Genomic DNA, 22,881 nt, shown 5'->3' with positions numbered 1-22,881 from the left:
GAAATTACTGAAATGATGCCTGCCCTCGAACTGTGATGATGGACTACCCGACTCGCCAATAATATTGGGTTCTGGTGTATTGAAATACAGGAGCTGCTGGATTTGTGTGTTTTCTTACCCCCTCACCATAGTTTGTCAAATGTTTAAACAACTGAACTTATATTCAAGGTTTGTTTCTCTTCATATGTTTTACTGGTTTACATTTGTCTCAGCAACCTGTTGAATGATTCTTCTGCTTTCAAAACAAAATGACAACAGGATGAATGCACACACTTGAAAATACAATACATGCAATGTTATGCATCATAGTGATGCAACCTCCTTTCAGTTTCATACTGCATGTCAATTGAAATCCTTACTGAAATGCACACCTTCTCAAGATTGCGCTTGAATGGCGTGTCAGGCACTCAATTACAGCTGTTTTATCAAGACAATGTGTTCGTTTTGTAATACATAGGTCTGGTGTGGCACCCCAGCTAACGCACAACGTTGCCACAACGTTTCGTGTTAGCAGGGACTGTCTGCGGCGTGCTGGTGTGTCCCGGACTTTAGAGTAGAGAGACAGTTCAACTGTAAGTATGAGCGGCAGAAACGGATATTGCCTTCCCTTTAAGTAGAGCGTCAGGGACAGCCTCCCTGGCTTACGGCCATACTAGCCTGAATACGCCCGATCTCGTCCGATCTCGGAAACTAAGCAGGCTCGGGCCTGGTCAGTACTTGGATGGGAGACCGCCTGGGAATACCAGGTGCTGTAAGCTTTTGCATCTTTTACACACCAGAGGGCGACAAATCACGAGTTTTAACTTTGGATACACGCAATTTCATCATTATTTCAGATTTGACTTCCCCAAATACACAGGCATACAATAGATCTTGTTCTCCAATGTAAACGGTCCCTAGTAACTAGGGTACATTCGTAAATAAATTGAGCATCATGGCTAGAAGTGACTAAATGTTGCCTAATCTTTCTCATCGAGAAATGACACAATTACAGCAACACAAAAAGGAACTCCACCGGACAAAGTTCAGTGCTCACAAGGAGCCTCATTCAACACACACGGTTCCATTCCCATTCATGCAAAGCACGAAAGTGTAAAACTTGGGAACATACTTGAGAGCAAAGATCACATTCAATCTCATTCAAGGCACGGATGTGAATGCAACGGGATGAAATTACTGAAATGATGCCTGCCCTCGAACTGTGATGATGGACTACCCGACTCGCCAATAATATTGGGTTCTGGTGTATTGAAATACAGGAGCTGCTGGATTTGTGTGTTTTCTTACCCCCTCACCATAGTTTGTCAAATGTTTAAACAACTGAACTTATATTCAAGGTTTGTTTCTCTTCATATGTTTTACTGGTTTACATTTGTCTCAGCAACCTGTTGAATGATTCTTCTGCTTTCAAAACAAAATGACAACAGGATGAATGCACACACTTGTAAAAACAATACATGCAATGTTATGCATCATAGTGATGCAACCTCCTTTCAGTTTCATACTGCATGTCAATTGAAATCCTTACTGAAATGCACACCTTCTCAAGATTGCGCTTGACTGGCGTGTCAGGCACTCAATTACAGCTGTTTTATCAAGACAATGTGTTCGTTTTGTAATATATAGTTCCGGTCTGGTGTGGCACCCCAGCTAACGCACAACGTTGCCACAATGTTGCCACAACGTGGCGTGTTAGCAGGGACTGTCTGCGGCGCGCTGGTGTGTCCCGGGCTTTAGAGTAGAGAGACAGTTCAACTGTAAGTATGAACGGCAGAAACGGATATTGCCTTCCCTTTAAGTAGAGCGTCAGGGACAGCATTCCTAGCTTACGGCCATACTAGCCTGAATACGCCCGATCTCGTCCGATCTCGGAAGCTAAGCAGGCTCGGGCCTGGTCAGTACTTGGATGGGAGACCGCCTGGGAATACCAGGTGCTGTAAGCTTTTGCATCTTTTACACACCAGAGGGCGACAAATCACGAGTTTTAACTTTGGATACACGCAATTTCATCATTATTTCAGATTTGACTTCCCCAAATACACAGGCATACAATAGATCTTGTTCTCCAACGTAAACGGTCCCTAGTAACTAGGGTACATTCGTAAATAAATTGAGCATCATGGCTCGAAGTGACTAAATGTTGCCTAATCTTTCTCATCGAGAAATGACACAATTACAGCAACACAAAAAGGAACTCCACCGGACAAAGTTCAGTGCTCACAAGGAGCCTCATTCAACACACACGGTTCCATTCCCATTCATGCAAAGCACGAAAGTGTAAAACTTGGGAACATACTTGAGAGCAAAGATCACATTCAATCTCATTCAAGGCACGGATGTGAATGCAACGGGATGAAATTACTGAAATGATGCCTGCCCTCGAACTGTGATGATGGACTACCCGACTCGCCAATAATATTGGGTTCTGGTGTATTGAAATACAGGAGCTGCTGGATTTGTGTGTTTTCTTACCCCCTCACCATAGTTTGTCAAATGTTTAAACAACTGAACTTATATTCAAGGTTTGTTTCTCTTCATATGTTTTACTGGTTTACATTTGTCTCAGCAACCTGTTGAATGATTCTTCTGCTTTCAAAACAAAATGACAACAGGATGAATGCACACACTTGAAAATACAATACATGCAATGTTATGCATCATAGTGATGCAACCTCCTTTCAGTTTCATACTGCATGTCAATTGAAATCCTTACTGAAATGCACACCTTCTCAAGATTGCGCTTGAATGGCGTGTCAGGCACTCAATTACAGCTGTTTTATCAAGACAATGTGTTCGTTTTGTAATACATAGGTCTGGTGTGGCACCCCAGCTAACGCACAACGTTGCCACAACGTTTCGTGTTAGCAGGGACTGTCTGCGGCGTGCTGGTGTGTCCCGGACTTTAGAGTAGAGAGACAGTTCAACTGTAAGTATGAGCGGCAGAAACGGATATTGCCTTCCCTTTAAGTAGAGCGTCAGGGACAGCCTCCCTGGCTTACGGCCATACTAGCCTGAATACGCCCGATCTCGTCCGATCTCGGAAACTAAGCAGGCTCGGGCCTGGTCAGTACTTGGATGGGAGACCGCCTGGGAATACCAGGTGCTGTAAGCTTTTGCATCTTTTACACACCAGAGGGCGACAAATCACGAGTTTTAACTTTGGATACACGCAATTTCATCATTATTTCAGATTTGACTTCCCCAAATACACAGGCATACAATAGATCTTGTTCTCCAATGTAAACGGTCCCTAGTAACTAGGGTACATTCGTAAATAAATTGAGCATCATGGCTAGAAGTGACTAAATGTTGCCTAATCTTTCTCATCGAGAAATGACACAATTACAGCAACACAAAAAGGAACTCCACCGGACAAAGTTCAGTGCTCACAAGGAGCCTCATTCAACACACACGGTTCCATTCCCATTCATGCAAAGCACGAAAGTGTAAAACTTGGGAACATACTTGAGAGCAAAGATCACATTCAATCTCATTCAAGGCACGGATGTGAATGCAACGGGATGAAATTACTGAAATGATGCCTGCCCTCGAACTGTGATGATGGACTACCCGACTCGCCAATAATATTGGGTTCTGGTGTATTGAAATACAGGAGCTGCTGGATTTGTGTGTTTTCTTACCCCCTCACCATAGTTTGTCAAATGTTTAAACAACTGAACTTATATTCAAGGTTTGTTTCTCTTCATATGTTTTACTGGTTTACATTTGTCTCAGCAACCTGTTGAATGATTCTTCTGCTTTCAAAACAAAATGACAACAGGATGAATGCACACACTTGTAAAAACAATACATGCAATGTTATGCATCATAGTGATGCAACCTCCTTTCAGTTTCATACTGCATGTCAATTGAAATCCTTACTGAAATGCACACCTTCTCAAGATTGCGCTTGACTGGCGTGTCAGGCACTCAATTACAGCTGTTTTATCAAGACAATGTGTTCGTTTTGTAATATATAGTTCCGGTCTGGTGTGGCACCCCAGCTAACGCACAACGTTGCCACAATGTTGCCACAACGTGGCGTGTTAGCAGGGACTGTCTGCGGCGCGCTGGTGTGTCCCGGGCTTTAGAGTAGAGAGACAGTTCAACTGTAAGTATGAACGGCAGAAACGGATATTGCCTTCCCTTTAAGTAGAGCGTCAGGGACAGCATTCCTAGCTTACGGCCATACTAGCCTGAATACGCCCGATCTCGTCCGATCTCGGAAGCTAAGCAGGCTCGGGCCTGGTCAGTACTTGGATGGGAGACCGCCTGGGAATACCAGGTGCTGTAAGCTTTTGCATCTTTTACACACCAGAGGGCGACATATCACGAGTTTTAACTTTGGATACACGCAATTTCATCATTATTTCAGATTTGACTTCCCCAAATACACAGGCATACAATAGATCTTGTTCTCCAATGTAAACGGTCCCTAGTAACTAGGGTACATTCATAAATAAATTGAGCATCATGGCTAGAAGTGACTAAATGTTGCCTAATCTTTCTCATCGAGAAATGACAGAATTACAGCAACACAAAAAGGAACTCCACCGGACAAAGTTCAGTGCTCACAAGGAGCCTCATTCAACACACACGGTTCCATTCCCATTCATGCAAAGCACGAAAGTGTAAAACTTGGGAACATACTTGAGAGCAAGGATCACATTCAATCTCATTCAAGGCACGGATGTGAATGCAACAAGATGAAATTACTGAAATGATGCCTGCCCTCGAACTGTGATGATGGACTACCCGACTCGCCAATAATATTGGGTTCTGGTGTATTGAAATACAGGAGCTGCTGGATTTGTGTGTTTTCTTACCCCCTCACCATAGTTTGTCAAATGTTTAAACAACTGAACTTATATTCAAGGTTTGTTTCTCTTCATATGTTTTACTGGTTTACATTTGTCTCAGCAACCTGTTGAATGATTCTTCTGCTTTCAAAACAAAATGACAACAGGATGAATGCACACACTTGAAAATACAATACATGCAATGTTATGCATCATAGTGATGCAACCTCCTTTCAGTTTCATACTGCATGTCAATTTAAATCCTTACTGAAATGCACACCTTCTCAAGATTGCGCTTGACTGGCGTGTCAGGCACTCAATTACAGCTGTTTTATCAAGACAATGTGTTCGTTTTGTAATATATAGTTCCGGTCTGGTGTGGCACCCCAGCTAACGCACAACGTTGCCACAATGTTGCCACAACGTGGCGTGTTAGCAGGGACTGTCTGCGGCGCGCTGGTGTGTCCCGGGCTTTAGAGTAGAGAGACAGTTCAACTGTAAGTATGAACGGCAGAAACGGATATTGCCTTCCCTTTAAGTAGAGCGTCAGGGACAGCCTCCCTGGCTTACGGCCATACTAGCCTGAATACGCCCGATCTCGTCCGATCTCGGAAGCTAAGCAGGCTTGGGCCTGGTCAGTACTTGGATGGGAGACTGCCTGGAAATACCAGGTGCTGTAAGCTTTTGCATCTTTTACACACCAGAGGGCGACAAATCACGAGTTTTAACTTTGGATACACGCAATTTCATCATTATTTCAGATTTGACTTCCCCAAATACACAGGCATACAATAGATCTTGTTCTCCAACGTAAACGGTCCCTAGTAACTAGGGTACATTCGTAAATAAATTGAGCATCATGGCTAGAAGTGACTAAATGTTGCCTAATCTTTCTCATCGAGAAATGACACAATTACAGCAACACAAAAAGGAACTCCACCGGACAAAGTTCAGTGCTCACAAGGAGCTTCATTCAACACATACGGTTCCATTCCCATTCATGCAATGCACGAAAGTGTAAAACTTGGGAACATACTTGAGAGCAAAGATCACATTCAATCTCATTCAAGGCACGGATGTGAATGCAACGGGATGAAATTACTGAAATTATGCCTGCCCTCGAACTGTGATGATGGACTACCCGACTCGCCAATAATATTGGGTTCTGGTGTATTGAAGTACAGGAGCTGCTGGATTTGTGTGTTTTCTTACCCCCTCACCATAGTTTGTCAAATGTTTAAACAACTGAACTTATATTCAAGGTTTGTTTCTCTTCATATGTTTTACTGGTTTACATTTGTCTCAGCAACCTGTTGAATGATTCTTCTGCTTTCAAAACAAAATGACAACAGGATGAATGCACACACTTGAAAATACAATACATGCAATGTTATGCATCATAGTGATGCAACCTCCTTTCAGTTTCATACTGCATGTCAATTGAAATCCTTACTGAAATGCACACCTTCTCAAGATTGCGCTTGACTGGCGTGTCAGGCACTCAATTACAGCTGTTTTATCAAGACAATGTGTTCGTTTTGTAATATATAGTTCCGGTCTGGTGTGGCACCCCAGCTAACGCACAACGTTGCCACAACGTTTCGTGTTAGCAGGGACTGTCTGCGGCGCGCTGGTGTGTCCCGGACTTTAGAGTAGAGAGACAGTTCAATTGCAAGTATGAGCGGCAGAAACGGATATTGCCTTCCCTTTAAGTAGAGCGTCAGGGACAGCCTCCCTGGCTTACGGCCATACTAGCCTGAATACGCCCGATCTCGTCCGATCTCGGAAGCTAAGCAGGCTCGGGCCTGGTCAGTACTTGGATGGGAGACCGCCTGGGAATACCAGGTGCTGTAAGCTTTTGCATCTTTTACACACCAGAGGGCGACAAATCACGAGTTTTAACTTTGGATACACGCAATTTCATCATTATTTCAGATTTGACTTCCCCAAATACACAGGCATACAATAGATCTTGTTCTCCAACGTAAACGGTCCCTAGTAACTAGTGTACATTCGTAAATAAATTGAGCATCATGGCTAGAAGTGACTAAATGTTGCCTAATCTTTCTCATCGAGAAATGACACAATTACAGCAACACAAAAAGGAACTCCACCGGACAAAGTTCAGTGCTCACAAGGAGCCTCATTCAACACACACGGTTCCATTCCCATTCATGCAAAGCACGAAAGTGTAAAACTTGGGACAATACTTGAGAGCAAAGATCACATTCAATCTCATTCAAGGCACGGATGTGAATGCAACGGGATGAAATTACTGAAATGATGCCTGCCCTCGAACTGTGATGATGGACTACCCGACTCGCCAATAATATTGGGTTCTGGTGTATTGAAATACAGGAGCTGCTGGATTTGTGTGTTTTCTTACCCCCTCACCATAGTTTGTCAAATGTTTAAACAACTGAACTTATATTCAAGGTTTGTTTCTCTTCATATGTTTTACTGGTTTACATTTGTCTCAGCAACCTGTTGAATGATTCTTCTGCTTTCAAAACAAAATGACAACAGGATGAATGCACACACTTGAAAATACAATACATGCAATGTTATGCATCATAGTGATGCAACCTCCTTTCAGTTTCATACTGCATGTCAATTGAAATCCTTACTGAAATGCACACCTTCTCAAGATTGCGCTTGACTGGCGTGTCAGGCACTCAATTACAGCTGTTTTATCAAGACAATGTGTTCGTTTTGTAATATATAGTTCCGGTCTGGTGTGGCACCCCAGCTAACGCACAACGTTGCCACAATGTTGCCACAACGTGGCGTGTTAGCAGGGACTATCTGCGGCGCGCTGCTGTGTCCCGGGCTTTAGAGTAGAGAGACAGTTCAACTGTAAGTATGAACGGCAGAAACGGATATTGCCTTCCCTTTAAGTAGAGCGTCAGGGACAGCCTTTCTGGCTTACGGCCATACTAGCCTGAATACGCCCGATCTCGTCCGATCTCGGAAGCTAAGCAGGCTCGGGCCTGGTCAGTACTTGGATGGGAGACCGCCTGGGAATACCAGGTGCTGTAAGCTTTTGCATCTTTTACACACCAGAGGGCGACAAATCACGAGTTTTAACTTTGGATACACGCAATTTCATCATTATTTCAGATTTGACTTCCCCAAATACACAGGCATACAATAGATCTTGTTCTCCAACGTAAACGGTCCCTAGTAACTAGGGTACATTCATAAATAAATTGAGCATCATGGCTAGAAGTGACTAAATGTTGCCTAATCTTTCTCATCGAGAAATGACACAATTACAGCAACACAAAAAGGAACTCCACCGGACAAAGTTCAGTGCTCACAAGGAGCCTCATTCAACACACACGGTTCCATTCCCATTCATGCAAAGCACGAAAGTGTAAAACTTGGGAACATACTTGAGAGCAAAGATCACATTCAATCTCATTCAAGGCACGGATGTGAATGCAACGGGATGAAATTACTGAAATGATGCCTGCCCTCGAACTGTGATGATGGACTACCCGACTCGCCAATAATATTGGGTTCTGGTGTATTGAAATACAGGAGCTGCTGGATTTGTGTGTTTTCTTACCCCCTCACCATAGTTTGTCAAATGTTTAAACAACTGAACTTATATTCAAGGTTTGTTTCTCTTCATATGTTTTACTGGTTTACATTTGTCTCAGCAACCTCAGCAAAAATGATTCTTCTACTTTCAAAACAAAATGACAACAGGATGAATGCACACACTTGAAAATACAATACATGCAATGTTATGCATCATAGTGATGCAACCTCCTTTCAGTTTCATACTGCATGTCAATTGAAATCCTTACTGAAATGCACACCTTCTCAAGATTGCGCTTGACTGGCGTGTCAGGCACTCAATTACAGCTGTTTTATCAAGACAATGTGTTCGTTTTGTAAAATATAGTTCCGGTCTGGTGTGGCACCCCAGCTAACGCACAACGTTGCCACAATGTTGCCACAACGTGGCGTGTTAGCAGGGACTGTCTGCGGCGCGCTGGTGTGTCCCGGGCTTTAGAGTAGAGAGACAGTTCAACTGTAAGTATGAACGGCAGAAACGGATATTGCCTTCCCTTTAAGTAGAGCGTCAGGGACAGCCTCCCTGGCTTACGGCCATACTAGCCTGAATACGCCCGATCTCGTCCGATCTCGGAAGCCAAGCAGGCTCGGGCCTGGTCAGTACTTGGATGGGAGACCGCCTGGGAATACCAGGTGCTGTAAGCTTTTGCATCTTTTACACACCAGAGGGCGACAAATCACGAGTTTTAACTTTGGATACACGCAATTTCATCATTATTTCAGATTTGACTTCCCCAAATACACAGGCATACAATAGATCTTGTTCTCCAACGTAAACGGTCCCTAGTAACTAGGGTACATTCGTAAATAAATTGAGCATCATGGCTAGAAGTGACTAAATGTTGCCTAATCTTTCTCATCGAGAAATGACACAATTACAGCAACACAAAAAGGAACTCCACCGGACAAAGTTCAGTGCTCACAAGGAGCCTCATTCAACACACACGGTTCCATTCCCATTCATGCAAAGCACTAAAGTGTAAAACTTGGGAACATACTTGAGAGCAAAGATCACATTCAATCTCATTCAAGGCACGGATGTGAATGCAACGGGATGAAATTACTGAAATGATGCCTGCCCTCGAACTGTGATGATGGACTACCCGACTCGCCAATAATATTGGGTTCTGGTGTATTGAAATACAGGAGCTGCTGGATTTGTGTGTTTTCTTACCCCCTCACCATAGTTTGTCAAATGTTTAAACAACTGAACTTATATTCAAGGTTTGTTTCTCTTCATATGTTTTACTGGTTTACATTTGTCTCAGCAACCTGTTGAATGATTCTTCTGCTTTCAAAACAAAATGACAACAGGATGAATGCACACACTTGAAAATACAATACATGCAATGTTATGCATCATAGTGATGCAACCTCCTTTCAGTTTCATACTGCATGTCAATTGAAATCCTTACTGAAATGCACACCTTCTCAAGATTGCGCTTGAATGGCGTGTCAGGCACTCAATTACAGCTGTTTTATCAAGACAATGTGTTCGTTTTGTAATACATAGGTCTGGTGTGGCACCCCAGCTAACGCACAACGTTGCCACAACGTTTCGTGTTAGCAGGGACTGTCTGCGGCGTGCTGGTGTGTCCCGGACTTTAGAGTAGAGAGACAGTTCAACTGTAAGTATGAGCGGCAGAAACGGATATTGCCTTCCCTTTAAGTAGAGCGTCAGGGACAGCCTCCCTGGCTTACGGCCATACTAGCCTGAATACGCCCGATCTCGTCCGATCTCGGAAACTAAGCAGGCTCGGGCCTGGTCAGTACTTGGATGGGAGACCGCCTGGGAATACCAGGTGCTGTAAGCTTTTGCATCTTTTACACACCAGAGGGCGACAAATCACGAGTTTTAACTTTGGATACACGCAATTTCATCATTATTTCAGATTTGACTTCCCCAAATACACAGGCATACAATAGATCTTGTTCTCCAATGTAAACGGTCCCTAGTAACTAGGGTACATTCGTAAATAAATTGAGCATCATGGCTAGAAGTGACTAAATGTTGCCTAATCTTTCTCATCGAGAAATGACACAATTACAGCAACACAAAAAGGAACTCCACCGGACAAAGTTCAGTGCTCACAAGGAGCCTCATTCAACACACACGGTTCCATTCCCATTCATGCAAAGCACGAAAGTGTAAAACTTGGGAACATACTTGAGAGCAAAGATCACATTCAATCTCATTCAAGGCACGGATGTGAATGCAACGGGATGAAATTACTGAAATGATGCCTGCCCTCGAACTGTGATGATGGACTACCCGACTCGCCAATAATATTGGGTTCTGGTGTATTGAAATACAGGAGCTGCTGGATTTGTGTGTTTTCTTACCCCCTCACCATAGTTTGTCAAATGTTTAAACAACTGAACTTATATTCAAGGTTTGTTTCTCTTCATATGTTTTACTGGTTTACATTTGTCTCAGCAACCTGTTGAATGATTCTTCTGCTTTCAAAACAAAATGACAACAGGATGAATGCACACACTTGTAAAAACAATACATGCAATGTTATGCATCATAGTGATGCAACCTCCTTTCAGTTTCATACTGCATGTCAATTGAAATCCTTACTGAAATGCACACCTTCTCAAGATTGCGCTTGACTGGCGTGTCAGGCACTCAATTACAGCTGTTTTATCAAGACAATGTGTTCGTTTTGTAATATATAGTTCCGGTCTGGTGTGGCACCCCAGCTAACGCACAACGTTGCCACAATGTTGCCACAACGTGGCGTGTTAGCAGGGACTGTCTGCGGCGCGCTGGTGTGTCCCGGGCTTTAGAGTAGAGAGACAGTTCAACTGTAAGTATGAACGGCAGAAACGGATATTGCCTTCCCTTTAAGTAGAGCGTCAGGGACAGCATTCCTAGCTCACGGCCATACTAGCCTGAATACGCCCGATCTCGTCCGATCTCGGAAGCTAAGCAGGCTCGGGCCTGGTCAGTACTTGGATGGGAGACCGCCTGGGAATACCAGGTGCTGTAAGCTTTTGCATCTTTTACACACCAGAGGGCGACATATCACGAGTTTTAACTTTGGATACACGCAATTTCATCATTATTTCAGATTTGACTTCCCCAAATACACAGGCATACAATAGATCTTGTTCTCCAATGTAAACGGTCCCTAGTAACTAGGGTACATTCATAAATAAATTGAGCATCATGGCTAGAAGTGACTAAATGTTGCCTAATCTTTCTCATCGAGAAATGACAGAATTACAGCAACACAAAAAGGAACTCCACCGGACAAAGTTCAGTGCTCACAAGGAGCCTCATTCAACACACACGGTTCCATTCCCATTCATGCAAAGCATGAAAGTGTAAAACTTGGGAACATACTTGAGAGCAAAGATCACATTCAATCTCATTCAAGGCACGGATGTGAATGCAACAAGATGAAATTACTGAAATGATGCCTGCCCTCGAACTGTGATGATGGACTACCCGACTCGCCAATAATATTGGGTTCTGGTGTATTGAAATACAGGAGCTGCTGGATTTGTGTGTTTTCTTACCCCCTCACCATAGTTTGTCAAATGTTTAAACAACTGAACTTATATTCAAGGTTTGTTTCTCTTCATATGTTTTACTGGTTTACATTTGTCTCAGCAACCTGTTGAATGATTCTTCTGCTTTCAAAACAAAATGACAACAGGATGAATGCACACACTTGAAAATACAATACATGCAATGTTATGCATCATAGTGATGCAACCTCCTTTCAGTTTCATACTGCATGTCAATTTAAATCCTTACTGAAATGCACACCTTCTCAAGATTGCGCTTGACTGGCGTGTCAGGCACTCAATTACAGCTGTTTTATCAAGACAATGTGTTCGTTTTGTAATATATAGTTCCGGTCTGGTGTGGCACCCCAGCTAACGCACAACGTTGCCACAATGTTGCCACAACGTGGCGTGTTAGCAGGGACTGTCTGCGGCGCGCTGGTGTGTCCCGGGCTTTAGAGTAGAGAGACAGTTCAACTGTAAGTATGAACGGCAGAAACGGATATTGCCTTCCCTTTAAGTAGAGCGTCAGGGACAGCCTCCCTGGCTTACGGCCATACTAGCCTGAATACGCCCGATCTCGTCCGATCTCGGAAGCTAAGCAGGCTTGGGCCTGGTCAGTACTTGGATGGGAGACTGCCTGGAAATACCAGGTGCTGTAAGCTTTTGCATCTTTTACACACCAGAGGGCGACAAATCACGAGTTTTAACTTTGGATACACGCAATTTCATCATTATTTCAGATTTGACTTCCCCAAATACACAGGCATACAATAGATCTTGTTCTCCAACGTAAACGGTCCCTAGTAACTAGGGTACATTCGTAAATAAATTGAGCATCATGGCTAGAAGTGACTAAATGTTGCCTAATCTTTCTCATCGAGAAATGACACAATTACAGCAACACAAAAAGGAACTCCACCGGACAAAGTTCAGTGCTCACAAGGAGCTTCATTCAACACATACGGTTCCATTCCCATTCATGCAAAGCACGAAAGTGTAAAACTTGGGAACATACTTGAGAGCAAAGATCACATTCAATCTCATTCAAGGCACGGATGTGAATGCAACGGGATGAAATTACTGAAATTATGCCTGCCCTCGAACTGTGATGATGGACTACCCGACTCGCCAATAATATTGGGTTCTGGTGTATTGAAGTACAGGAGCTGCTGGATTTGTGTGTTTTCTTACCCCCTCACCATAGTTTGTCAAATGTTTAAACAACTGAACTTATATTCAAGGTTTGTTTCTCTTCATATGTTTTACTGGTTTACATTTGTCTCAGCAACCTGTTGAATGATTCTTCTGCTTTCAAAACAAAATGACAACAGGATGAATGCACACACTTGAAAATACAATACATGCAATGTTATGCATCATAGTGATGCAACCTCCTTTCAGTTTCATACTGCATGTCAATTGAAATCCTTACTGAAATGCACACCTTCTCAAGATTGCGCTTGACTGGCGTGTCAGGCACTCAATTACAGCTGTTTTATCAAGACAATGTGTTCGTTTTGTAATATATAGTTCCGGTCTGGTGTGGCACCCCAGCTAACGCACAACGTTGCCACAACGTTTCGTGTTAGCAGGGACTGTCTGCGGCGCGCTGGTGTGTCCCGGACTTTAGAGTAGAGAGACAGTTCAATTGCAAGTATGAGCGGCAGAAACGGATATTGCCTTCCCTTTAAGTAGAGCGTCAGGGACAGCCTCTCTGGCTTACGGCCATACTAGCCTGAATACGCCCGATCTCATCCGATCTCGGAAGCTAAGCAGGCTCGGGCCTGGTCAGTACTTGGATGGGAGACCGCCTGGGAATACCAGGTGCTGTAAGCTTTTGCATCTTTTACACACCAGAGGGCGACAAATCACGAGTTTTAACTTTGGATACACGCAATTTCATCATTATTTCAGATTTGACTTCCCCAAATACACAGGCATACAATAGATCTTGTTCTCCAACGTAAACGGTCCCTAGTAACTAGTGTACATTCGTAAATAAATTGAGCATCATGGCTAGAAGTGACTAAATGTTGCCTAATCTTTCTCATCGAGAAATGACACAATTACAGCAACACAAAAAGGAACTCCACCGGACAAAGTTCAGTGCTCACAAGGAGCCTCATTCAACACACACGGTTCCATTCCCATTCATGCAAAGCACGAAAGTGTAAAACTTGGGACAATACTTGAGAGCAAAGATCACATTCAATCTCATTCAAGGCACGGATGTGAATGCAACGGGATGAAATTACTGAAATGATGCCTGCCCTCGAACTGTGATGATGGACTACCCGACTCGCCAATAATATTGGGTTCTGGTGTATTGAAATACAGGAGCTGCTGGATTTGTGTGTTTTCTTACCCCCTCACCATAGTTTGTCAAATGTTTAAACAACTGAACTTATATTCAAGGTTTGTTTCTCTTCATATGTTTTACTGGTTTACATTTGTCTCAGCAACCTGTTGAATGATTCTTCTGCTTTCAAAACAAAATGACAACAGGATGAATGCACACACTTGAAAATACAATACATGCAATGTTATGCATCATAGTGATGCAACCTCCTTTCAGTTTCATACTGCATGTCAATTGAAATCCTTACTGAAATGCACACCTTCTCAAGATTGCGCTTGACTGGCGTGTCAGGCACTCAATTACAGCTGTTTTATCAAGACAATGTGTTCGTTTTGTAATATATAGTTCCGGTCTGGTGTGGCACCCCAGCTAACGCACAACGTTGCCACAATGTTGCCACAACGTGGCGTGTTAGCAGGGACTATCTGCGGCGCGCTGCTGTGTCCCGGGCTTTAGAGTAGAGAGACAGTTCAACTGTAAGTATGAACGGCAGAAACGGATATTGCCATCCCTTTAAGTAGAGCGTCAGGGACAGCCTCCCTGGCTTACGGCCATACTAGCCTGAATACGCCCGATCTCGTCCGATCTCGGAAACTAAGCAGGCTCGGGCCTGGTCAGTACTTGGATGGGAGACCGCCTGGGAATACCAGGTGCTGTAAGCTTTTGCATCTTTTACACACCAGAGGGCGACAAATCACGAGTTTTAACTTTGGATACACGCAATTTCATCATTATTTCAGATTTGACTTCCCCAAATACACAGGCATACAATAGATCTTGTTCTCCAATGTAAACGGTCCCTAGTAACTAGGGTACATTCGTAAATAAATTGAGCATCATGGCTAGAAGTGACTAAATGTTGCCTAATCTTTCTCATCGAGAAATGACACAATTACAGCAACACAAAAAGGAACTCCACCGGACAAAGTTCAGTGCTCACAAGGAGCCTCATTCAACACACACGGTTCCATTCCCATTCATGCAAAGCACGAAAGTGTAAAACTTGGGAACATACTTGAGAGCAAAGATCACATTCAATCTCATTCAAGGCACGGATGTGAATGCAACGGGATGAAATTACTGAAATGATGCCTGCCCTCGAACTGTGATGATGGACTACCCGACTCGCCAATAATATTGGGTTCTGGTGTATTGAAATACAGGAGCTGCTGGATTTGTGTGTTTTCTTACCCCCTCACCATAGTTTGTCAAATGTTTAAACAACTGAACTTATATTCAAGGTTTGTTTCTCTTCATATGTTTTACTGGTTTACATTTGTCTCAGCAACCTGTTGAATGATTCTTCTGCTTTCAAAACAAAATGACAACAGGATGAATGCACACACTTGTAAAAACAATACATGCAATGTTATGCATCATAGTGATGCAACCTCCTTTCAGTTTCATACTGCATGTCAATTGAAATCCTTACTGAAATGCACACCTTCTCAAGATTGCGCTTGACTGGCGTGTCAGGCACTCAATTACAGCTGTTTTATCAAGACAATGTGTTCGTTTTGTAATATATAGTTCCGGTCTGGTGTGGCACCCCAGCTAACGCACAACGTTGCCACAATGTTGCCACAACGTGGCGTGTTAGCAGGGACTGTCTGCGGCGCGCTGGTGTGTCCCGGGCTTTAGAGTAGAGAGACAGTTCAACTGTAAGTATGAACGGCAGAAACGGATATTGCCTTCCCTTTAAGTAGAGCGTCAGGGACAGCATTCCTAGCTCACGGCCATACTAGCCTGAATACGCCCGATCTCGTCCGATCTCGGAAGCTAAGCAGGCTCGGGCCTGGTCAGTACTTGGATGGGAGACCGCCTGGGAATACCAGGTGCTGTAAGCTTTTGCATCTTTTACACACCAGAGGGCGACATATCACGAGTTTTAACTTTGGATACACGCAATTTCATCATTATTTCAGATTTGACTTCCCCAAATACACAGGCATACAATAGATCTTGTTCTCCAATGTAAACGGTCCCTAGTAACTAGGGTACATTCATAAATAAATTGAGCATCATGGCTAGAAGTGACTAAATGTTGCCTAATCTTTCTCATCGAGAAATGACAGAATTACAGCAACACAAAAAGGAACTCCACCGGACAAAGTTCAGTGCTCACAAGGAGCCTCATTCAACACACACGGTTCCATTCCCATTCATGCAAAGCATGAAAGTGTAAAACTTGGGAACATACTTGAGAGCAAAGATCACATTCAATCTCATTCAAGGCACGGATGTGAATGCAACAAGATGAAATTACTGAAATGATGCCTGCCCTCGAACTGTGATGATGGACTACCCGACTCGCCAATAATATTGGGTTCTGGTGTATTGAAATACAGGAGCTGCTGGATTTGTGTGTTTTCTTACCCCCTCACCATAGTTTGTCAAATGTTTAAACAACTGAACTTATATTCAAGGTTTGTTTCTCTTCATATGTTTTACTGGTTTACATTTGTCTCAGCAACCTGTTGAATGATTCTTCTGCTTTCAAAACAAAATGACAACAGGATGAATGCACACACTTGAAAATACAATACATGCAATGTTATGCATCATAGTGATGCAACCTCCTTTCAGTTTCATACTGCATGTCAATTTAAATCCTTACTGAAATGCACACCTTCTCAAGATTGCGCTTGACTGGCGTGTCAGGCACTCAATTACAGCTGTTTTATCAAGACAATGTGTTCGTTTTGTAATATATAGTTCCGGTCTGGTGTGGCACCCCAGCTAACGCACAACGTTGCCACAATGTTGCCACAACGTGGCGTGTTAGCAGGGACTGTCTGCGGCGCGCTGGTGTGTCCCGGGCTTTAGAGTAGAGAGACAGTTCAACTGTAAGTATGAACGGCAGAAACGGATATTGCCTTCCCTTTAAGTAGAGCGTCAGGGACAGCCTCCCTGGCTTACGGCCATACTAGCCTGAATACGCCCGATCTCGTCCGATCTTGGAAGCTAAGCAGGCTTGGGCCTGGTCAGTACTTGGATGGGAGACTGCCTGGAAATACCAGGTGCTGTAAGCTTTTGCATCTTTTACACACCAGAGGGCGACAAATCACGAGTTTTAACTTTGGATACACGCAATTTCATCATTATTTCAGATTTGACTTCCCCAAATACACAGGCATACAATAGATCTTGTTCTCCAACGTAAACGGTCCCTAGTAACTAGGGTACATTCGTAAATAAATTGAGCATCATGGCTAGAAGTGACTAAATGTTGCCTAATCTTTCTCATCGAGAAATGACACAATTACAGCAACACAAAAAGGAACTCCACCGGACAAAGTTCAGTGCTCACAAGGAGCTTCATTCAACACATACGGTTCCATTCCCATTCATGCAAAGCACGAAAGTGTAAAACTTGGGAACATACTTGAGAGCAAAGATCACATTCAATCTCATTCAAGGCACGGATGTGAATGCAACGGGATGAAATTACTGAAATTATGCCTGCCCTCGAACTGTGATGATGGACTACCCGACTCGCCAATAATATTGGGTTCTGGTGTATTGAAGTACAGGAGCTGCTGGATTTGTGTGTTTTCTTACCCCCTCACCATAGTTTGTCAAATGTTTAAACAACTGAACTTATATTCAAGGTTTGTTTCTCTTCATATGTTTTACTGGTTTACATTTGTCTCAGCAACCTGTTGAATGATTCTTCTGCTTTCAAAACAAAATGACAACAGGATGAATGCACACACTTGAAAATACAATACATGCAATGTTATGCATCATAGTGATGCAACCTCCTTTCAGTTTCATACTGCATGTCAATTGAAATCCTTACTGAAATGCACACCTTCTCAAGATTGCGCTTGACTGGCGTGTCAGGCACTCAATTACAGCTGTTTTATCAAGACAATGTGTTCGTTTTGTAATATATAGTTCCGGTCTGGTGTGGCACCCCAGCTAACGCACAACGTTGCCACAACGTTTCGTGTTAGCAGGGACTGTCTGCGGCGCGCTGGTGTGTCCCGGACTTTAGAGTAGAGAGACAGTTCAATTGCAAGTATGAGCGGCAGAAACGGATATTGCCTTCCCTTTAAGTAGAGCGTCAGGGACAGCCTCTCTGGCTTACGGCCATACTAGCCTGAATACGCCCGATCTCATCCGATCTCGGAAGCTAAGCAGGCTCGGGCCTGGTCAGTACTTGGATGGGAGACCGCCTGGGAATACCAGGTGCTGTAAGCTTTTGCATCTTTTACACACCAGAGGGCGACAAATCACGAGTTTTAACTTTGGATACACGCAATTTCATCATTATTTCAGATTTGACTTCCCCAAATACACAGGCATACAATAGATCTTGTTCTCCAACGTAAACGGTCCCTAGTAACTAGTGTACATTCGTAAATAAATTGAGCATCATGGCTAGAAGTGACTAAATGTTGCCTAATCTTTCTCATCGAGAAATGACACAATTACAGCAACACAAAAAGGAACTCCACCGGACAAAGTTCAGTGCTCACAAGGAGCCTCATTCAACACACACGGTTCCATTCCCATTCATGCAAAGCACGAAAGTGTAAAACTTGGGACAATACTTGAGAGCAAAGATCACATTCAATCTCATTCAAGGCACGGATGTGAATGCAACGGGATGAAATTACTGAAATGATGCCTGCCCTCGAACTGTGATGATGGACTACCCGACTCGCCAATAATATTGGGTTCTGGTGTATTGAAATACAGGAGCTGCTGGATTTGTGTGTTTTCTTACCCCCTCACCATAGTTTGTCAAATGTTTAAACAACTGAACTTATATTCAAGGTTTGTTTCTCTTCATATGTTTTACTGGTTTACATTTGTCTCAGCAACCTGTTGAATGATTCTTCTGCTTTCAAAACAAAATGACAACAGGATGAATGCACACACTTGAAAATACAATACATGCAATGTTATGCATCATAGTGATGCAACCTCCTTTCAGTTTCATACTGCATGTCAATTGAAATCCTTACTGAAATGCACACCTTCTCAAGATTGCGCTTGACTGGCGTGTCAGGCACTCAATTACAGCTGTTTTATCAAGACAATGTGTTCGTTTTGTAATATATAGTTCCGGTCTGGTGTGGCACCCCAGCTAACGCACAACGTTGCCACAATGTTGCCACAACGTGGCGTGTTAGCAGGGACTATCTGCGGCGCGCTGCTGTGTCCCGGGCTTTAGAGTAGAGAGACAGTTCAACTGTAAGTATGAACGGCAGAAACGGATATTGCCTTCCCTTTAAGTAGAGCGTCAGGGACAGCCTTTCTGGCTTACGGCCATACTAGCCTGAATACGCCCGATCTCGTCCGATCTCGGAAGCTAAGCAGGCTCGGGCCTGGTCAGTACTTGGATGGGAGACCGCCTGGGAATACCAGGTGCTGTAAGCTTTTGCATCTTTTACACACCAGAGGGCGACAAATCACGAGTTTTAACTTTGGATACACGCAATTTCATCATTATTTCAGATTTGACTTCCCCAAATACACAGGCATACAATAGATCTTGTTCTCCAACGTAAACGGTCCCTAGTAACTAGGGTACATTCATAAATAAATTGAGCATCATGGCTAGAAGTGACTAAATGTTGCCTAATCTTTCTCATCGAGAAATGACACAATTACAGCAACACAAAAAGGAACTCCACCGGACAAAGTTCAGTGCTCACAAGGAGCCTCATTCAACACACACGGTTCCATTCCCATTCATGCAAAGCACGAAAGTGTAAAACTTGGGAACATACTTGAGAGCAAAGATCACATTCAATCTCATTCAAGGCACGGATGTGAATGCAACGGGATGAAATTACTGAAATGATGCCTGCCCTCGAACTGTGATGATGGACTACCCGACTCGCCAATAATATTGGGTTCTGGTGTATTGAAATACAGGAGCTGCTGGATTTGTGTGTTTTCTTACCCCCTCACCATAGTTTGTCAAATGTTTAAACAACTGAACTTATATTCAAGGTTTGTTTCTCTTCATATGTTTTACTGGTTTACATTTGTCTCAGCAACCTGTTGAATGATTCTTCTGCTTTCAAAACAAAATGACAACAGGATGAATGCACACACTTGAAAATACAATACATGCAATGTTATGCATCATAGTGATGCAACCTCCTTTCAGTTTCATACTGCATGTCAATTGAAATCCTTACTGAAATGCACACCTTCTCAAGATTGCGCTTGACTGGCGTGTCAGGCACTCAATTACAGCTGTTTTATCAAGACAATGTGTTCGTTTTGTAATATATAGTTCCGGTCTGGTGTGGCACCCCAGCTAACGCACAACGTTGCCACAACGTTTCGTGTTAGCAGGGACTGTCTGCGGCGCGCTGGTGTGTCCCGGACTTTAGAGTAGAGAGACAGTTCAACTGCAAGTATGAGCGGCAGAAACGGATATTGCCTTCCCTTTAAGTAGAGCGTCAGGGACAGCCTCCCTGGCTTACGGCCATACTAGCCTGAATACGCCCGATCTCGTCCGATCTCGGAAGCTAAGCAGGCTCGGGCCTGGTCAGTACTTGGATGGGAGACCGCCTGGGAATACCAGGTGCTGTAAGCTTTTGCATCTTTTACACACCAGAGGGCGACAAATCACGAGTTTTAACTTTGGATACACGCAATTTCATCATTATTTCAGATTTGACTTCCCCAAATACACAGGCATACAATAGATCTTGTTCTCCAACGTAAACGGTCCCTAGTAACTAGGGTACATTCGTAAATAAATTGAGCATCATGGCTAGAAGTGACTAAATGTTGCCTAATCTTTCTCATCGAGAAATTACACAATTACAGCAACACAAAAAGGAACTCCACCGGACAAAGTTCAGTGCTCACAAGGAGCCTCATTCAACACACACGGTTCCATTCCCATTCATGCAAAGCACGAAAGTGTAAAACTTGGGAACATACTTGAGAGCAAAGATCACATTCAATCTCATTCAAGGCACGGATGTGAATGCAACGGGATGAAATTACTGAAATGATGCCTGCCCTCGAACTGTGATGATGGACTACCCGACTCGCCAATAATATTGGGTTCTGGTGTATTGAAATACAGGAGCTGCTGGATTTGTGTGTTTTCTTACCCCCTCACCATAGTTTGTCAAATGTTTAAACAACTGAACTTATATTCAAGGTTTGTTTCTCTTCATATGTTTTACTGGTTTACATTTGTCTCAGCAACCTGTTGAATGATTCTTCTGCTTTCAAAACAAAATGACAACAGGATGAATGCACACACTTGAAAATACAATACATGCAATGTTATGCATCATAGTGATGCAACCTCCTTTCAGTTTCATACTGCATGTCAATTGAAATCCTTACTGAAATGCACACCTTCTCAAGATTGCGCTTGACTGGCGTGTCAGGCACTCAATTACAGCTGTTTTATCAAGACAATGTGTTCGTTTTGTAATATATAGTTCCGGTCTGGTGTGGCACCCCAGCTAACGCACAACGTTGCCACAATGTTGCCACAACGTGGCGTGTTAGCAGGGACTATCTGCGGCGCGCTGCTGTGTCCCGGGCTTTAGAGTAGAGAGACAGTTCAACTGTAAGTATGAACGGCAGAAACGGATATTGCCTTCCCTTTAAGTAGAGCGTCAGGGACAGCCTTTCTGGCTTACGGCCATACTAGCCTGAATACGCCCGATCTCGTCCGATCTCGGAAGCTAAGCAGGCTCGGGCCTGGTCAGTACTTGGATGGGAGACCGCCTGGGAATACCAGGTGCTGTAAGCTTTTGCATCTTTTACACACCAGAGGGCGACAAATCACGAGTTTTAACTTTGGATACACGCAATTTCATCATTATTTCAGATTTGACTTCCCCAAATACACAGGCATACAATAGATCTTGTTCTCCAACGTAAACGGTCCCTAGTAACTAGGGTACATTCATAAATAAATTGAGCATCATGGCTAGAAGTGACTAAATGTTGCCTAATCTTTCTCATCGAGAAATGACACAATTACAGCAACACAAAAAGGAACTCCACCGGACAAAGTTCAGTGCTCACAAGGAGCCTCATTCAACACACACGGTTCCATTCCCATTCATGCAAAGCACGAAAGTGTAAAACTTGGGAACATACTTGAGAGCAAAGATCACATTCAATCTCATTCAAGGCACGGATGTGAATGCAACGGGATGAAATTACTGAAATGATGCCTGCCCTCGAACTGTGATGATGGACTACCCGACTCGCCAATAATATTGGGTTCTGGTGTATTGAAATACAGGAGCTGCTGGATTTGTGTGTTTTCTTACCCCCTCACCATAGTTTGTCAAATGTTTAAACAACTGAACTTATATTCAAGGTTTGTTTCTCTTCATATGTTTTACTGGTTTACATTTGTCTCAGCAACCTCAGCAAAAATGATTCTTCTACTTTCAAAACAAAATGACAACAGGATGAATGCACACACTTGAAAATACAATACATGCAATGTTATGCATCATAGTGATGCAACCTCCTTTCAGTTTCATACTGCATGTCAATTGAAATCCTTACTGAAATGCACACCTTCTCAAGATTGCGCTTGACTGGCGTGTCAGGCACTCAATTACAGCTGTTTTATCAAGACAATGTGTTCGTTTTGTAATA

The 22,881-nt window shown here is 43.3% G+C and overlaps 19 non-coding genes across 19 annotated transcripts; all 19 read left to right on the top strand.

Annotated features, from left to right (window-relative positions):
- Positions 1-639: 639 nt before the first annotated feature.
- Positions 640-758, top strand: LOC136741583 (5S ribosomal RNA). Its single transcript, XR_010814269.1, has one exon. It is a non-coding gene; the product is annotated as a 5S ribosomal RNA (ribosomal RNA).
- A 1,066-nt stretch (positions 759-1,824) lies between these two features.
- On the top strand, positions 1,825-1,943 carry LOC136741313 (5S ribosomal RNA). The gene has a single exon (XR_010814011.1). It is a non-coding gene; the product is annotated as a 5S ribosomal RNA (ribosomal RNA).
- Positions 1,944-2,993: 1,050 nt separating this feature from the next.
- Positions 2,994-3,112, top strand: LOC136741582 (5S ribosomal RNA). The gene has a single exon (XR_010814268.1). It is a non-coding gene; the product is annotated as a 5S ribosomal RNA (ribosomal RNA).
- Positions 3,113-4,178: 1,066 nt separating this feature from the next.
- LOC136741312 (5S ribosomal RNA) lies at positions 4,179-4,297 on the top strand. The gene has a single exon (XR_010814010.1). It is a non-coding gene; the product is annotated as a 5S ribosomal RNA (ribosomal RNA).
- A 1,066-nt stretch (positions 4,298-5,363) lies between these two features.
- LOC136741634 (5S ribosomal RNA) lies at positions 5,364-5,482 on the top strand. Its single transcript, XR_010814318.1, has one exon. It is a non-coding gene; the product is annotated as a 5S ribosomal RNA (ribosomal RNA).
- A 1,055-nt stretch (positions 5,483-6,537) lies between these two features.
- On the top strand, positions 6,538-6,656 carry LOC136741311 (5S ribosomal RNA). The gene has a single exon (XR_010814009.1). It is a non-coding gene; the product is annotated as a 5S ribosomal RNA (ribosomal RNA).
- A 1,066-nt stretch (positions 6,657-7,722) lies between these two features.
- LOC136741310 (5S ribosomal RNA) lies at positions 7,723-7,841 on the top strand. Its single transcript, XR_010814008.1, has one exon. It is a non-coding gene; the product is annotated as a 5S ribosomal RNA (ribosomal RNA).
- A 1,069-nt stretch (positions 7,842-8,910) lies between these two features.
- Positions 8,911-9,029, top strand: LOC136741484 (5S ribosomal RNA). Its single transcript, XR_010814175.1, has one exon. It is a non-coding gene; the product is annotated as a 5S ribosomal RNA (ribosomal RNA).
- A 1,050-nt stretch (positions 9,030-10,079) lies between these two features.
- LOC136741581 (5S ribosomal RNA) lies at positions 10,080-10,198 on the top strand. Its single transcript, XR_010814267.1, has one exon. It is a non-coding gene; the product is annotated as a 5S ribosomal RNA (ribosomal RNA).
- Positions 10,199-11,264: 1,066 nt separating this feature from the next.
- LOC136741568 (5S ribosomal RNA) lies at positions 11,265-11,383 on the top strand. The gene has a single exon (XR_010814254.1). It is a non-coding gene; the product is annotated as a 5S ribosomal RNA (ribosomal RNA).
- A 1,066-nt stretch (positions 11,384-12,449) lies between these two features.
- Positions 12,450-12,568, top strand: LOC136741633 (5S ribosomal RNA). Its single transcript, XR_010814317.1, has one exon. It is a non-coding gene; the product is annotated as a 5S ribosomal RNA (ribosomal RNA).
- Positions 12,569-13,623: 1,055 nt separating this feature from the next.
- On the top strand, positions 13,624-13,742 carry LOC136741318 (5S ribosomal RNA). The gene has a single exon (XR_010814016.1). It is a non-coding gene; the product is annotated as a 5S ribosomal RNA (ribosomal RNA).
- Positions 13,743-14,808: 1,066 nt separating this feature from the next.
- Positions 14,809-14,927, top strand: LOC136741580 (5S ribosomal RNA). The gene has a single exon (XR_010814266.1). It is a non-coding gene; the product is annotated as a 5S ribosomal RNA (ribosomal RNA).
- Positions 14,928-15,993: 1,066 nt separating this feature from the next.
- Positions 15,994-16,112, top strand: LOC136741567 (5S ribosomal RNA). The gene has a single exon (XR_010814253.1). It is a non-coding gene; the product is annotated as a 5S ribosomal RNA (ribosomal RNA).
- A 1,066-nt stretch (positions 16,113-17,178) lies between these two features.
- LOC136741673 (5S ribosomal RNA) lies at positions 17,179-17,297 on the top strand. Its single transcript, XR_010814356.1, has one exon. It is a non-coding gene; the product is annotated as a 5S ribosomal RNA (ribosomal RNA).
- Positions 17,298-18,352: 1,055 nt separating this feature from the next.
- Positions 18,353-18,471, top strand: LOC136741306 (5S ribosomal RNA). Its single transcript, XR_010814005.1, has one exon. It is a non-coding gene; the product is annotated as a 5S ribosomal RNA (ribosomal RNA).
- A 1,066-nt stretch (positions 18,472-19,537) lies between these two features.
- On the top strand, positions 19,538-19,656 carry LOC136741309 (5S ribosomal RNA). Its single transcript, XR_010814007.1, has one exon. It is a non-coding gene; the product is annotated as a 5S ribosomal RNA (ribosomal RNA).
- Positions 19,657-20,711: 1,055 nt separating this feature from the next.
- On the top strand, positions 20,712-20,830 carry LOC136741308 (5S ribosomal RNA). Its single transcript, XR_010814006.1, has one exon. It is a non-coding gene; the product is annotated as a 5S ribosomal RNA (ribosomal RNA).
- Positions 20,831-21,896: 1,066 nt separating this feature from the next.
- LOC136741305 (5S ribosomal RNA) lies at positions 21,897-22,015 on the top strand. Its single transcript, XR_010814004.1, has one exon. It is a non-coding gene; the product is annotated as a 5S ribosomal RNA (ribosomal RNA).
- The last annotated feature ends 866 nt before the right edge of the window (positions 22,016-22,881 follow it).

Source organism: Amia ocellicauda, unplaced genomic scaffold (genome assembly GCF_036373705.1).
Source record: "Amia ocellicauda isolate fAmiCal2 unplaced genomic scaffold, fAmiCal2.hap1 HAP1_SCAFFOLD_68, whole genome shotgun sequence".
Taxonomy (NCBI): Eukaryota; Metazoa; Chordata; class Actinopteri; order Amiiformes; family Amiidae; genus Amia; species Amia ocellicauda.
Note: the sequence above shows the minus strand (reverse complement) of the source record. Positions and strands in the feature narration are given on the sequence as shown.